General features: G+C 44.4%; 1 protein-coding gene and 1 non-coding gene across 4 annotated transcripts in view; one reads left to right on the top strand and one right to left on the bottom strand.

The window, feature by feature from the left end:
• Positions 1–16,992, top strand: part of SWAP70 (switching B cell complex subunit SWAP70) — a 130,518-nt gene that overhangs the window by 34,329 nt on the left and 79,197 nt on the right. The gene's annotated exons all lie outside the window — the stretch shown is intronic.
• On the bottom strand, positions 16,711–16,773 carry LOC127485161 (small nucleolar RNA SNORD48). The gene has a single exon (XR_007912330.1). It is a non-coding gene; the product is annotated as a small nucleolar RNA SNORD48 (small nucleolar RNA).

Raw genomic sequence — 16,992 nt, 5'->3', positions numbered from 1 at the left:
GCGAAGGATTAGCCAAGTGAGCCTTGGCGCCGGCCTAAATAAAATCTTTTTTGAAAAAATAACAAATATAGACTATCACTGGACAGAAGATGCTGAATGTGTCAAGATATGGAGTAGAAGATTTGAGAGGAAGGGTGTTGCTTCTTACTGTGGGATTAGTTCATTAAAAAGCTCCTTTCAGTGAACCCTGAAGGAAGCTGGGAGGTAATTATGTAGGAATGAGAAAGAGTTAAACTCGTTTTATTTATTCATTCATTTAATGGATGAATGTTTATTGACTGCTGTCAGTTCTAGAGGGCTCTGTGAACTGTTGCAAGATACAGGAATTAATTAGGCTTATACAGGGACTTCCATGTAATTTGTTTTGATTGGAGTGTAGAGTATTTGTGTGTTTTCCTGTGTGTATTTATGAAAGAGTTACCACTGGTGATAAAGGTGTAGAAATAGATTGGGGTTAATGCATACAAGGCTTTGAGTGCTGGGCTGGTTAGATAGATGACAGGGCCTCCAAGTTTTCTGATGAATGATGGTGATGATCAGAATTGCACAGCCAGAGCTGTGGCATAGCGGGTAAAGCTGCCACCTGTGGTGCCAGCATCCTATGTGGGCACCGGTTCAAGTACCGGCTGCTCCACTTCCAATCCAGCTCTCTGCTATGGCTTGGGAAAGCAGTACAAGATGGCCCAAGTCCTTGGGCCACTGCACCCATGTGGGAGACCTGGAAGAAGCTCCTGGCTCCTGGCTTCGGATCAGTGCAGCCCTGGCCATTGTGGCCAGCTGGGAAGTGAACAAGCGGATGGAAGACCTCTCTCTCTCTCTCTCTCTCTCTCTCTCTCTCTGCCTCTCTTTCTTTCTCTGTGTAATTCTGACTTTCAAATAAATAAATAAATCTTTGAAAAAATAGTTGCACTTTGGATAGTTACTTGGGAAAAATAGCATATGTGTTGGCTGGAGTGAAATGGGCAGATTGGATTTAGGAAACCAGAGCAGTAGCCCAGATGAGAGGTAACGGGGGCTGGAGTCAGTGAAGATGGACTTGGGGGAAATGTGGGTCAAGGAACAGGCCTAGATGTGTGATTTGGCATGACAAGAGAAGGAAATGGCAGAATTCAGAAACATCTTAATTTTCAGGTACTGATGACCAAATGCTTAGTAGGTTTTTTTTTTTTTTTTTTAAGATTTGTTTATTTATTTGAAAGGCAGAATTACAGAGACACAGAGGTAGAGACAGAGAAGCCTTCTATCCACTGGTTCATTCCCCAGTTGGTACAATGGCCTGAGCTGTGCTGATCCAAAGCCAGGAGCCAAGAACTTCCTCCAGGTTTCCCATGTGGGTGCAGGGGCCCAAGCACTTGGGCCATCTTCCACTGCTTTCCCAGGCATTAGCAGGGAGCTAAATCAGAAGTGGAGCAGATGGGACTTGAACTGGTTCCCATATGGGATGCTGGTGTTGTAGGTGGTAACTGCCCACTATATCACATTGTCGGCCCCCTATCTTACTTTTTAAATTAAAATTTTCTAGATGTGTGGATTCCATATTCTGGGCAACTTTATCATTTATTATGCCACCTTGAAAACAGACTTTGTCACTTTTAGATTATGTTATACATTTGTAAAAGTCATAATGGAAATAGGTGTAAGGTGTATTATTTGAAGTAGAGATGATATGTTCTCAATATTTAAAAATTACTTTCAAGGGTGGGTGTTGTGGTGAAGTGGGTTGAACCACTGCTTGGGATGCCTTCATCCAACAAGGAATGCCTGGGATTTGTCTAGTCATGCCTGTGCTTCTGATACAGCTTCCTGCTAATTTACTTGCAGCAGATGATGGCTCAAGTGCTTGAGTTCCTGCCACTCATATGGGAGATCCAGATGGGGTTTTTGGCTCCTGGCTTCAGCCTGGCTCAACCCTAGCTACTGTGGCATTTGGAGAGTGAGCCAGTGGATTCAAGATATCTCTCTCTGTGTTGCTCTGCCTTTAAAATAAATAAAAATGAATACGTAAATATAAAAAATTACTTTCAGATTATTCAGAATTTCAGTGGTTTTGTTCAAAGATAGTAAATATCTAATGTTACTTAGAAATACATACAATTCACGGGGCCAGTGTTGTGGTATAGTCGGTAAAACTGCCTCCTGCAACACTGGCATCCTGTATGTCTGCCAGTTGGAGTTCTGGCTGCTCCACTAGTGATCCAGTTCCCTGCTAATATGCCTGGGGAAGCAGGGGAGGACAGCCCAAGTACTTGGACCCCTGCTGCCCTACCCATGTCAGAGACTCCTATGAGGTTCCTGGCTCCAGGCTGGCTCAGCTGTGGCTTTTGTGGCCATTTGAGGAGTGAACCAGTGAATAGAAGATGGTTTCTCTTTCTCTTTCTCCCCCTACTCTCTCTTTAACTCTGCTGTTCAAATAAAATAAAATAAACCTTAAAAAAAGAAATAAATGCAATTCCAAGATGATAAACTAGATTATTTAGACAAATTGGTACTAAAAAGAAACTTTTTGAATAGTTCATCTATGTACATGGTCTAAAACTGAAAAGGACATTTATAAAAGTGAAAAGTTCCTCCCATCCTTTATTTATTTTTTAAATATTGATTTATTTATCTGAAAGGCAGATTTACAGAGAGAGACATCTTCCATCTACTGGTTCACTCCCCAAATGGCCGCAGTGGCTGGACTGGCCATGTCAAAGTCAGGAGCCTGGAAATCCATCTGGTTCTCCCATGCGGCTGGCAGGGACTCAAGTATTTGAGCCATTGTCTGCTAGTTTCCCCGGCAGATTAGCAGAGAACTGAATCAAAAGTGGAGCAACCAGGACTTGAACCATTGGTCGTAAAGGGATGCTGATGTTGCAGACGGTAGCCTAGTGTGCTGGCCACAGTGCCAGCCTGTCTCCCAACCTTTATCCCACATTTGTTTCCTCCCCTGGGGCTGTTATTTTCAATTTCTTATGTTAATTCCAGAGATCAAAATGTACCTCAAAATTAATACTTCTATTGTTGTAGTAAGTGATTGCCTCTCAAATATAGCAAAATCCAGTGATATTTTTACAACCTCTACTTTGCAATTATGGTTGGAGAGTGAATTACATGGTAGTGCTGGAAATGTCCTGAAATAAGCTTATTGGCTCTACATCTTTATCCTGTTAGTTTTAAGAAACAGCGTTATTTAAAAAGATTTATTTATTTGAAAGGCAGAATGACACAAAGAGGGACAGACAGAGACAGATCTTTCTGTTGTGCTGATCCGAAGCCAGGAGTTAGGAGCCTCTTCCGGGTCTCTCACGTGGGTACGGGGGCGCAGACTTGGGCCATTCTCTACTGCTTTCCCAGGCCATAGCAAAGAGTGGGATCGGAAGTGGAGCAGACGGGACTTGAACCAGTACTCATATGGGATGCCAGCACTGCAGACAGGGGATTTACCAGCTGTGCCACAGCGCTGGCCCCAACAGTGTAATTTTTAAAAAGATTATTTAGTTTATTTGAAAAGCAGAGTTACACAGAGAAAGGAAGACAGAGAGAGAGAGAGAGAGAGAGAGAGAGAGAGAAAGGTGTGTCTTCCATCTGTTGGTTCACTCTCCAGATAGCCTCAACAGCTGGGACTGGGCCAGGCTGAAGCCAAGAGCCAGGAGCTTCTTCTGGATCGCCCACCTGGGTGCAGGGGCCCAAGTACTTGGGCCATCCTCCTCTTCTTTCCCAGGCATACCAGCAGGGAGTTAGATTGGAAGTGGAGCACCTGGGACAGGAACCGGTGCCTAACTGGGATGCAGGTATCTCAGGTGGTAGCCTTATCCACTAGGGCATAACGCTGGCCCCAAACAATGTAATTTTTTAAGGAGGCAGTGCTTATTTTTTTTTAAAGATTTTATTTATTTATTTGAGAGGAAGAGTTATAGACAGAGTGAGGGAGATTCAGAAAGGTCTTTAATCCACTGGTTTACTCCCCAAATGGCCACAACAGCCAGAGCTGAGCCAATCTGAAGCCAGTAGCCAGAAGCTTCTTCCATGTCTCCCATGTGGATGCAGGGTCTCAAGCACTTGGACCATCTTCTACTGCTTTCCCAGGCCATAGCAGAGAGTTGGAATGGAAGAGGAGCAGCCGGAACTAGAACTGGCGCCCATATGGGATGCTGGCACCAGTGGCAGAGGCTTAAGCCCTCTATGCCACTGGTCCCAAATAGTGTAATTTTAAAAATGGAATTGGGACTGGCTTTTGGGACAGTGGTTAGGTCGTTGCTTGGGGTACCCAAATCTCATATTGGATTGCCTGGATTTGAGTCCTGGCTGCTCTGCTTCTAATCTAGCTTCCTGCTAATATGCACTCTGGGAGGCAGCAGATAATGGCTTAAGTACTTGAGTGCCTGCTTCCTTTGTGGGAGACCTAGATGGAGTTCTGGGCTCTTGGCTTCAGCCTGGCCCAACACTGGCTGTTGCAGACATTTGGGGAGTGAATTAGTTGATAGAAGATTCTCTCTCTCTCTCTCTCTCTCTCTCTCTCTCTCTCTGTCTCTGCCTTTCAAGTGGATATAAATAAATAAACATTACAAAGCATTATTATTCTAATGATAGTCAATTATTACCTTTTTTTTTAAAAAAAAGATTAATTTGTTTATTTGAAAGGCAGAATTACAGAGTGGAGGTGAGGGGAGGGAGAGAGAGAGAGCTTCCATCCACTGGTTCACTCCCCAAGTAGCTGCAATGGTTGGAGTTGGGCCAATCTGAAGCCAGGAGCCCAAGTACTTGGGCCGTCTTCTGCTGTTTTCCCAGGTGCTTAGCAGGGAGTTGGATTGGAAGTGGAGCAGCTGGGACTCAAATTGGCACCCATATGCTTTACCTGCTACACCACAGCACTGGCCACATGGCAATCAATTATTTAAAAAAAAAAAAAATTGTAAATGTTTCACCAAAATGAATAGTAAAGGCAACTCTCAATAAAGAAAATATAGACATTTAGAAATCTTAAAATGGTGGTAATGAATTTGGGTTGTTTCATTTTCATTCTTTACTTGCCAGAAACTTTTCAGTGAGATGACTTTGATTTAAAAAAATAAAATATGCGTAGACTTTACTGGCAATAACATGCAAACTGTGAGGGACTTTTTTTTTTTGGTGTTTGTCTCTTCATCTTAATACTCAGTGTGTGTCTGATCCTGTGACTCAGAGCTCTTAACCTTCCTGATCCCCAGTTTGTATTTCCTCTGGAGTCTCACCACAGTCCCAGAGGTACACGGTAACAAAGCTAGAGATGGAAGTGGCTTTCAGTGACCTTTTCCCACTTGCTCAGTTTGCCATCACTCGCTCTCCCAACATGAGGGTTTTTTTAATAGAACCTTAGTCTGCACTTCAGAACTGGGTGGAGTCCTCTGAATTGTCTCTCCTCGGATGCTCTTCAGCAAGTTCGCATTCTCTTCCCAGCACATTCCCGAGGGAGCGCTTTGCCTCAGCTTTCTTTATCTTCCCCAAAACTGCGTTTCATAAAGCTGTCTTTTCTGCTCTGCCTTCTACTTTATTTCCTTCTTCTCATTCCACCTTCACCTACCCACCCTCCCTCTCCTCTCTCTCTCTCTCTTTCTTAAAGCTCAAAGCCTGCATCTACTTGAAATTGCAGCTGTCAGCAATTGAAGGAAAGGTGTTTAGGAGGAAATTTGTGTATACATATACATTAATTTTTTTGTATATATGTGTTTATATAAAATTTACTTACATATTTTCATCAACCATGTTAGGTCTATATATACATGAATTTCATACAAGAAGATCTTGTGATTAGGGAGAGACTTTTGTCTGCAGTTTTGGAAAAACTGATGTTTTCATCTTAGGACTCTTTTTTTTTTTTTTTTTTTGACAGGCAGAGTGGACAGTGAGAGAGAGAGACAGAGAGAAAGGTCTTCCTTTGCTGTTGGTTCACCCTCCAATGGCGCCGCGGCCGGCGCGCTGCGGCCGGCGCACCGCGCTGATCCGATGGCAGGAGCCAGGAGCCAGGTGCTTTTCCTGGTCTCCCATGGGGTGCAGGGCCCAAGCACCTGGGCCATCCTCCACTGCACTCCCTGGCCACAGCAGAGAGCTGGCCTGGAAGAGGGGCAACCGGGACAGAATCCGGCGCCCCAACCGGGACTAGAACCCGTGTGCCGGTGCCGCAAGGCGGAGGATTAGCCTAGTGAGCCGCGGCGCCGGCCTCATCTTAGGACTCTTATGCGCTGTCTTTAACTTTATAACATTTGATTTGGACCACGATTTGGTGGTATATATGCACATGTGTACTGGTCAAAAGAAGTGGCACCAGGTAGGATAAAGTTGTTCTGATTGTGTGGGTGGTGTTGAAATGTGTGACGTTTCACTGGATAGGCAGCTCTGGGAAGATGGGGTACTATCTGCTTACCTGACAGCACATTCCTATCAGCTCTTTCACTTCAGAGAGTGAGGGATGTTCAGCTTGATGACTGTTTCACCAGAGTTGAGAGCAGTGGCTGGTGGACAGCTGATTCAAGTCTTTTTTTTTTTTACAGATAGAGTTAGACAGTGAGAGAGAGAGAGAGACAGAGAGAAAGGTCTTCCTTCCGTTGGTTCATCCCCGAAATGGCCGCCACGGCTGGAGCTATGCTGATCTGAAGCCAGGAGCCAGGTGCTTCTTCCTGGTCTCTCACACCAGTGCAGGCGTCCAAGCACTTGGGCCATTCTGCACTGCCCTCCCAGGCCACAGCAGAGAGCTGGACTGGAAGAGGATCAACTGGGACTAGAACCCAGCGCTTATATGGGATGCCGGCGCCGCAGGCAGAGGATTAACCAAGTGAGCCACGGCGCTGGCCCCTGACTCAAGTCTTAGTGACTTTTCTTCAGTGATAATTTGAGAAATGCTGTGAGGTAACAGGATACCAAACTGTTAGTAGATCAGATGAGGTTGGAATTCTTAGGTCCTTTATTTGGGTGACATTGGAAAACTTCCTTTGCTTCTTGTATTTTAAGATTATCTGTTAAATGCAAATGAGCAGACATATAACAACTTGAATTTATAGAGCTCACAGCCTTTATATGTGACAGCAGAAATTCTACTAGCCACTTATCTCCTGCCAAATGTTGATGTTGAAGAAAACTAACCCACGGGACATTAGATGAATTTGAAGGGTTTCAGTTTACTGAGTAATTTTTCTTAGGTACTCTGTGGAAGAAAAAGAATATAATGTTGTTTCTTACCATGTGGAGTGTATGGTTTCATTAGGAAGATTATACATGGGTAGGCATTTGGCCTGAGCATTAAGACCCTAGTTAAGATGCCTGCATCTTATTGGAGTAGTTTTTTTTTTTTTTTTTTTTTTTGACAGGCAGAGTGGACAGTGAGAGAGAGAGACAGAGAGAAAGGTCTTCCTTTGCCGTTGGTTCACGCTCCAATGGCCGCCGCGGCCAGCGCACCGCGCTGATCCGATGGCAGGAGCCAGGAGCCAGGTGCTTTTCCTGGTCTCCCATGGGGTGCAGGGCCCAAGCACCTGGGCCATCCTCCACTGCCTTCCCGGGCCACAGCAGAGAGCTGGCCTGGAAGAGGGGCAACCGGGACAGAATCCGGCGCCCCAACCGGGACTAGAACCCGGTGTGCCGGTGCCACTAGGTGGAGGATTAGCCTAGTGAGCCGCGGCACCGGGCTGGAGTAGTTTGATTTGATATCCATCTCCAGTTCCTAGCCTCAGTTTCCCTCTAATGTGAATACTGAGATGCAGTGGTGGTGGTTCAAGAAATTGGGTTCTCGCCTGCCACATGGGAGACCTGGATTGAGTTTCTAGCTCCTGGCTTTGGCCTCAGCCTGGCCCCACCCACACTGGACATTTGGGGAGTGAGCCATCAAATGGGAGCTTTCTCTCTATCCATTTACCCCTCTGCTTCTCAACTAACTAAATAATTTTAAAAATCAAATTAATAAATTTTAATATGCACTGGATTTCAAATACTTAGTGCCAAAAAATGTAAAATATCTTTAATAATTTAAAAAATTGATTGCATGTTGAATGATAATATTTTAGATATATTATTAAAATTAATTTCACCTTTTTCTTTTACTTTTTTTATGTGGCTTAAAAATCCTAAATTCTGTATATGTTTTGCATTATGTTTATATCAGACAGCTGCTATAGCAATTCAAAGGAAATAGAGAAAAGGATGCGGACAGTTATACACAAGGCAGGTTCCTTGGAAGAGATAGAACTTCAGCTGTTTCTTGATAGAATGGGACAGAGCTTGTCCAGTATGAGTTTAATCACAGAAAAGTATCAGATATCATGGTGGCATTGTAGATAAGAGAGCCTAAACTTCAAAGATTTGTGAGTAGTAAGGAAATACTCTGGGTGGAGTAGAATGTTATTTTGAGACAGAAGGAAAATCAGGATTTAAAGAGAAATGTCTTTGATTGTTCTTGTATAGAATAGATGGTTATTACATATTTGTTCACTAAGTGTTAGAAAGACTAGCTCAGAATTGATTATAAAAAGGGGGGAAATCATTATTAAGTTTTTAGGTAAATATATGACATAGGGGTGTGTGTGTATGTGTGTGTTTAAAGATTTTATTTATTTGAGAGAGTTACAGAGTTAGAGACAGACAGGTCCTCCATCCACTGGTTCCCTCCCCAAATGGCCGCAACTGCCAGAGCTGGGCTGATTCAAAGCCAGGATCCAGGAGCCTCCTCCAGGTCTACCATGTGGATGCAGGGGCCCAAGCACTTGGGCTGTCTTCTGTTTTCCCAGGCGATAGTACAGAGCTGGATTGGAAGAGGAGCAGCTGGGACACGAACCGGTACCCATATGGGATGCCGACACTGCAGGGGGAGGCTTAGCCTACTCTGCCATAGTGCTGGCCCCAGTAGATGTGTTTATAAGGCTATTGTGATGCTGTTTATTTACGATTATCATGGTTTGATGATTAGAATTGAGAGGTTGGAGATAGAGATCAGTTAGGGGGCTTGTATGAAATCTAGGTAATTTGGTGAGTCCTAAACAGGGATGGTGGTAGTGAGAATGGCATTAGTCCATTTTCTGTTGCTAATAACACACTACTATAACCTGAGTAAGTTATAAATAAAAGACATTTATTTATTTATTTTCAAAGATTTATTTATTTATTTGAAAGAGTTACATAGAGAGAGGGGGACAGGCAGAGAGAGAGAGAGAGAGAGGTCTTCCACCTGCTGGTTCACTCCCCAGTTGGCCGCAATGGCTGGAGCTGCGTCGATCTGAAGCCAGGAGCCAGGAGCTTCTTCTGGATCTGCCACATGGGTGCAGGGGCCTAAGGACTTGGGCCATCTTCTACTGCTTTCCCAGGCCATAGAAGAGAGCTGAATGGGAAGTGGAGCAGCTGGGAATTGAACTGGCACACATATGGAATGCCAGCACTGCAGGCAGCGGCTTTACCCACTACATCACAGCGCTGGCCCCAAGACATTTATTTTGGCTCACAGTTCCAGTTCAAGGTTCAGGGGAGCCGGCACCGTGGCTCAATAGGCTCTGCCTGCGGCGCTGGCACCCCGGGTTCTAGCCCCAGTTGGGGCGCCGGATTCTGTCCCGGTTGCCTCTCTTCCATTCCAGCTCTCTGCTGTGGCGCGGGAGTGCAGTGGAGGATGGCCCAAGTGCTTGGGCCCTGCACCCGCATGGGAGACCAGGAGGAAGCACCTGGCTCCCGGATTCGGATCAGCGTGGTGCGCCGGCCGCAGTGCGCCGGCTGCAGTGGCCATTGGGGGGTGAACCAATGGTAAAAGGAAGACTTTTCTCTGTCTCTCTCTCTCACTGTCCACTCTGCCTGTCAAAAAAAAAAAAAAAAAAAAAAAAAAAGGGTTCAAGGGGCCCATCTGGTGATGGCCTTCAAGGTAAGGGCAACACATGTTGAGAATCAGAGTATCTGTATGTATTTATATCCTGTGATCTCTCATTCTGTTTTATATAGTCTACATAATTAAATCATGAAACTACTTCACACTGATGACCTTATCTAATTCTTTTATTATTATTTAAAGGTTGTTTTTTTTTTTTAATTGATTTGAAAGGCAAAGAGAGAGAGAGAAAGTGAGTGAGTGAGTATCTTCTATTTGCTGGTTCACTCCGAAAATGGTTGCAACGGTCAGGGCTGGGTCAGGCCAAAGCCAGGAGCCTGGAACTTCTTCTGGGTCTCCCACATGGGTGCAGGGGCCCAAGGACTGCTGCTTTCCTAGGAGCATTAGCAGGGAGCTGGATGGGAAATAGAGCAGCTGAGTCTTAGACAACCATCCATATGGTTGTAGGTGGAGGCTTAACCTACTATACCACAACACCGGCCACCCTCCCCCACCATCTAATTCTAATGATTTCTCAAAAACCCCACCTCTAAACACCCTCTTAATACTGCATGGTGGGGATTAAACCCAATATGAATTTCAGAGGGTACAGACCATATTCATACCATGGCAGGGTTTGGAACAGGTAGGTTCTCTACCTTTATGGAGTTTTATTTGTGAGTGATATAGACAAGCAGACAGGCAATTCAAATATTGTGAGATAAGGAAAGTTTTACAGAACGGGGAACACAGAGGATGGGAACCTACCTACCTATTCTGGAGTGAGGATTGGAGGAGTTATGTTGGAGAAGGCTTTCCAGAGGAAGAGACATTTGTCACTAACTTAAAAAGATATGTGAGAATTTTCTTTAAGATTTATTTATGAATTTGAGAGGCAGAGTTACACACACACACACACACAAACACATACACAGAGAAAGAGAGAGAAAGAGAGAGATCTTCTATCCACTGGTTCTCTCCCCAAATGGCCACAATGGCCAATTCGAAGCCAGTAGCTAGGAGCTTCTTCCAGGTCTCCCATGTGGGTGCAGGGGCCCAGGGACTTGAGCCATCTTCTGCTGCTTTCCTTGGAGCATTAGCAGGGAGCTGGATTGGCAGTGGAGCAGCTGGGACCCTAACCAGCACCCATATGGGATGCCAATTCCGTGGATGGTGGCATCACCCGCTACTCCACAACACTGTTGCCAAAAGATATGTGAAATTTTTCTATTAGAACACCGTGATTGAAGATTTGGGGAGGCTGGTGCTGTCGCACAGTGGGCTAAGCCTCTGCTTGTGAAGCCAGCATTCCATATGGGCGTTGGTTCTAGTCCTGGCTGCTCCACTTCCTATCCAGCTCTCTGCAGTGGCCTGGGAAAGCAGCAGAGGATGGCCCAAGTGCTTGGGCCCTTGCATCCGCATGGGAGACCTGGAAGAAGTTCCCGGCTCTTGGCTTCAGATTGGCTCAGCTCCGGCTGTTGTGGCCATCTGGAGAGTGAACCAGTGGATGGAAGACCTTTCTCTCTGTCTTTCCCTCTCTCTGTCTGTAACTCTACCTCTCAAATACATAAATAAAATCTGAAAAAAAAGAATATTGAAAATTCTTTTTTAAAAAAGATGTGTTTTTATTTGAAATTCAGAGTTATGGAGGAGGCAGAAGCAGAGGTAGAGAGAGAAGTCTCCCTTCTGCTGGTTCACTCCCCCAGTGGCCACAATGGCTGGAGCTGGGCCGATCCAAAGCCAGGAGCCAGGAGCTTCTTCCAGGTTTCCCACGCAAGTGCAGGAGCCCAGGGACTTGGACCATCTGGTACTGCTTTCCTAGGACATAGCAGAGAACTGGATCGGAAGTGGAGCAGCTGGGACTCAAACCAGTGCCTATATGGGATGCCAACACTGCAGGCAGTGGCTTTACTGACTATGCCACAGTGCTGGCCTCAGAATATTGAAAATTCTCAAATGTAACTAATTTAGCAAACATTTATGGAATGACTCTATTAGGTTTTGTTATTGCATAGATAGATAATATAGCCCTTCTTTTTAAGGAAGTTACAGTGTAGAGAGATTGATAGAGGTGCTTTTTGGAGTTAAGTCTTCTCACAAATGATTTGTCATCCCGAAGACGTTTGTTTGTCCTGTTTTTTAGTGCAAAATTGAAATCTAAGAAGGGCATCTCAGATTTGGGGATTTTTTTTGCCCACTAGTGTAATTTCTTTAAGAGGCATGGCAAAGTGTATTTCTTTGTGGATGATTCACATGAGTTAATCTCATCAACTTTATAGTTCTACGGTGATGTCTTCATATTTGTAATCTTTATTTTTTTTAAGATTTATTTATTTTATTCAGAAGGCAGAGTTGGGGAGAGGGGTGGGGGAGAGCAAATATCTTCTATCCACTAATTGATTTATTAAATGGCTGCCGCCAGGCCAAAGCTAGGAGCCAGGAGCTTCATCCAGGTCTTCCACTGGGTGCAGGGGCCCATGGACTTGGGCCATCCTCTGCTGCTTTCCTAAGCATGTTAGTAGAGAGCCGGATTGGAAGTGGAAAAGCTGGGACTTGAACTGGTGCCCAAATGGGACACCGGTGCTGCAGACAGTGGTTTAACATGCTGCGCCATAGCACTGGCCCCATTTTGTAATCTTTTAAAGAAAGTTCTATTTATCTGAAAGTCAGAGTGACAGACAGAGAGATAAAGGGGAAGAGAGAGAGAGAGAGAGAGAGAGACGCAAATGAGATCTATCCAACTGGTTTATTCCCCGAGTGCCTCCAGTAGCTGGGGCTGGGCCAGGCTGAAGCCAGGAGCCAGGAACACCATCCAGGTCTCTGGTGTGGGTGACAGGAACCCAAGTACCTAGGCCATCAGCTACTGACTCCAAGGTGCATTAGCAGAAAGCTATATTGGGAAGTGGAGATGACTCAATTCAAGGCACTTGGATATAAAATAGGATGTGAGTGTCTCAAGTGGTGGCTTAACCTCATGTTCCACAATGCTCTCCCCATATTTTTTAATCTTTTAAATTTTTAAAAAGATTTGTTTATTTATTTGAAAGGCAGAGTTTCACAGAGAGAGAAGGAGAGGCAGAAGAGAGAGGTCTTCCATCCGATGGTTCACTCCCCAGATGGCCGCAACAGCCAGAGCTGTGCCTGATCCAAAGCCAGGAGCCAGGAGCTTCTTCCGGGTCTCCCACGTGGGTTCAGGGCCCAAGGACTTGGACCATCTTCTGCTGCTTTCCCATGCCATAGCAGAGAGCTGGATCGGAAGTGGAGCAGCCAGGATGCAAACCAGTGCCCATATGGGATGCCAGTGCTTCAGGCCAGGGCGTTAACCCACTGCGCCACAGCGCTGGCCCCTAATCTTTTAAAATTTTAAAAATCTATTTATTTATTTGAAAGGCAGAGAAAGAGAGAGAGGGAGAGAGAGAGAGAGAGATATGGATTGTCCATACAAATATTCAAATGCTGTAATATTTGAGCCTGTGCCAGGCTGAAGCTTGGGAACTCAATCTAGGTCTCCCACACTCCCACATGGGTGGCAGAGACCCAACTACACACTACATGTTTTGTACTTTTGTTGGTGCTCTCTAAGGATTCTTATCTTAGTCTATTCATGCTGCTATAATAAGATACAATAGACTGGGTAATTTATGAACAGTGGAAATTTACGTCTCATAGCTCTGGAGGGCAGGAATTCCAAGATCAAGTTCCTGGCAGCTTCAGTGTCTGATGAGGGCTTGCTGTCTGTTTCCAAGATGGTGCCTTGTTGCTGTATCCTTATATGAAAGAAGAGCAGAAGGGACTAAGGCTCCCTTTAACCACTTTTTAGGGTCACTGTTCTAATTCATGGGTGCTCTGCCATTTAATAAATTACTTCCTACATGCCCTACCACTTAATAATTTCAATGTATGAATTTTGGAGGACACATTCAGACCACAGCAAACCTGAGCCTATTTAAGTTTTGACTTCCTATAAATATAAAAGCTTTAGGTTTTCTGAATATAAAGATAATACATAGAATATTCAAATAATATATTAAGGTATAAAGGCAAAGGTAAAATACCCACAATTCCATCACCAAAGACAGATACAATTAACTTTTCAGTAAATATTTTTCTCCTCTTTCTCCCTTTCCGACATGCATGTACATGCATAGGCGCACATGCAAAAATGCACATGCACACATGCAAAAACACATACACATATATCTTTTTATATAAACAGAATCTTGTTTCAAATGTTTTTTTCTTTTTACTTATTAGGCAGGCAGAGTTAGACAGCGAGAGAGAGAGAGAGAGAGAGACAGAGAGAAAGGTCTTCCTTCTGTTGTTTCACCCCCCAAATAGCTGCTATGGCCGGCGCACTGCGCCAATCCGAAGCCAGGAGCCAGGTGCTTCTTCCTGGTCTCCCACGTGGGTGCAGGGGCCCAAGCACTTGGGACGTCCTCCACTGCCCTCCCGGGCCACAGCAGAGAGCTGGACTGGAAGAGGAGCAACCGGGACTAAAACCCGGCACCCATATGGGATGTGCCGCAGGCAGTAGATTAATCAAGTGAGCTATGGCACCAGCCTCATATGTTTTCTTTCTTTTTTTTTGACAGGCAGAGTGGACTCTCACTGTCCACTGTTGGTTCACCCCCCAGTGGCCACTGCAGCCGGCGCGCTGTGGCCGGCGCACCACGCTGATCTGAAGGCAGGAGCCAGGTGCTTATCCTGGTCTCCCATGGGGTGCAGGACCCAAGCACTTGGGCCATCCTCCACTGCACTCCCGGGCCACAGCAGAGAGCTGGACTGGAAGAGGGGCAACCGGGACAGAATCCGGCACCCCGACTGGGACTAGAACCCGGTGTGCCAGCGCCGCAGGCGGAGGATTAGCTGCTGAAATACCAGGAATGGCTGTCCAAGCAAAAAACTAATAGTTCTTTTAATTTTCATTTTTTGATTGCTAATAAGGTTAAACATCTTTATTATTCATTAGTTTATTTTGTGAATTTTTTGTATTTTTCTTATTAATTTACTTCTTGTTTAGTTAAAAGAGTGATTTGAATACTGGCACTGTTAGCCTTTGTGTGTGTTTATAATTTTCTTTGCTTTTTCAAAGCTTGCTCTCTCGCTCTCTCTCTCTCTCTCTCTCTCTCACACACACACAGACACATTTATTTATTTATATGGGGTACAGTAAGTAAGCTTTTTTTGGGCTGGATTTGTATTGATGGACCAGAGGGTAGGGTAAAGTAAGGTTAGAAAGGTAAAGTGGGCTGGCTTTTGGAGTGACCTAAATATGGAGCTGAGGTACTTCTTTGGCTTTTATTTCTGTAGGCTTATGATGATGATAAGCAGCACTTGGTAAACGTATCTAAGATGGTAATTGATTGGTCTCAAGGATTGAGAGAGGGAGATGTCAAGTAAGATTTTTTGAGGCTGAATAGAATAAAGACAATTTAAAAGGATGCAAGCAAGATGTAAGCAGTGACAAGCTGGACTGAAGGATGTTGGCAGGAAGGGAAAATGACTCCATGTGTTAAGGGGCAGGACTTTTGTAGACAATGCTTTTAAGGCAGGGCATAGCAGTGGTAGGAAATGGGTCATTCTGGCTCATTGTTAGAAAGAATTTTTCTGGTAAATTGCCATTAGCTTGAAATTTTATAAATCAGATAGGAGTTTTCATGCTTTAAAAAAAGATTGCCCATTATGAAATAAAATTCTGTGATTGTGCTGGTTCAGATAAGTCTGTCAAAAAAGAGTCCCCCTACACTTTTCAGTGTGGAGTCATGCCCATTACGCACATCCTGTAAAGGGAAACTGTGTGCGACTAAGGCCATGATTCAAAGAACCTCTTCAAATCTCTGCATGTTTCAGAGGGAGGAGATGAACATTACGCACTCATGTGTGTTAAAACACTGCTTAGTTGTTCACCTTCTTGATTTCATTTTTGTGATGGCTGGATCAAAATGCTTAAAAAAGGTAAATGTCAAACCACCGAACAGGAATAGACCACAGGAGCAGGGCTTGTGCAGTTAGTCATCTCTTGTCAGCAGAGGCCCTGTAGGGGCAATACCAGACAAACACATGGAGAGATGAGTTTCTGCCAGGAGCATGAATCTTTTATTGTAGTAACAATAGTTTATTCTTCAAATCAGAGGAATGAGAGCAAAGTTGCTTAGCAATCATGTGGGTGCTAAAAGAATGGCCTTTGGAGGAGCAGGCATTTGAAGTGGGATAAATTCAGCTTTTTCTGGAAACTTGAAAACACCCTGATTAGAGTGATTCAGAGGCAGTCCTCTTACAAATCAGGAACTTGTAGTCCTCTTTCTTTCTGATTGCCTTTGTTTCGATCTGCTTTTCATCTTGAGCTTCCTCATGTGGGGGGAGGAGGGAGCTATGTCTCAGAAAAATTTCCCCCAAAGGGAAGTGCTGAGGGATGAGGGCTCCAGGGAGAGACTGGTCCCAGATATCTAGGTAGTTCTTTGCTGCCAGTTATTTTGCTGAATGCCAGGCATCTTGTTAGGTCCTGGGGAACTGGTTGCATGCATGTCCAGAGTCATCTTTGCATAGGCAGGGCTGTCTGTTCTTCCGGAAAGAGAGGGAGCGGGGAGCAGTGTGGCGATGACACACAGTGAAAGGCTTGAGTTCTACACATAAAACTGTGATTTGGGGGCATATATCCTGTTCCCTAGTTTAACCTCTTCATCTGTAAAATGCCAATAATGCCTACTCTCCCAGTAGAGAGATCCAAACAGATTAATGGATGGTATGGATGCACTGTACAAAGCATAAGTTTTAGAAATATTTTGAAAATTGTTACTCTGTTTGTTGTTATTTTATGACAAAGCCGAACTTCTGATCTAAATTACTGTTCTTTTTGCTGAATTCATGAAATGTGTTTGGGTTGTCTCCCAATTTTTATTTTTATTATTATTATTTTTTATGGTCAGCATGCTGCAGTGATGGTGTCAGTGAGACACTCAGAGCCACCTAAAGTTATCTTCACCCTGTCCCCAAATTTTAGAGACAAGTGTGGCTCCTCATTTTATAGTAAGGATTCTGAGACCAGAACTAGAGCTCAAGGGCATTGTTGCTATAATGTGCTGCATTGCTTCCGTAACAATTCGCTTGACTAAGTAAAAATGGTTAAGAAAATTATCACTGAATTCAGCTATCTCTTTGTTTAAGAAGAATGCTGTTTAATTATCCAAGGCTGAAGTCTAGAG

The sequence above is a fragment of the Oryctolagus cuniculus genome, chromosome 1 (genome assembly GCF_051225735.1).
Source record: "Oryctolagus cuniculus isolate XC-2025 breed Fujian yellow rabbit chromosome 1, ASM5122573v1, whole genome shotgun sequence".
Taxonomy (NCBI): domain Eukaryota; kingdom Metazoa; phylum Chordata; class Mammalia; order Lagomorpha; family Leporidae; genus Oryctolagus; species Oryctolagus cuniculus.
Note: the sequence above shows the minus strand (reverse complement) of the source record. Positions and strands in the feature narration are given on the sequence as shown.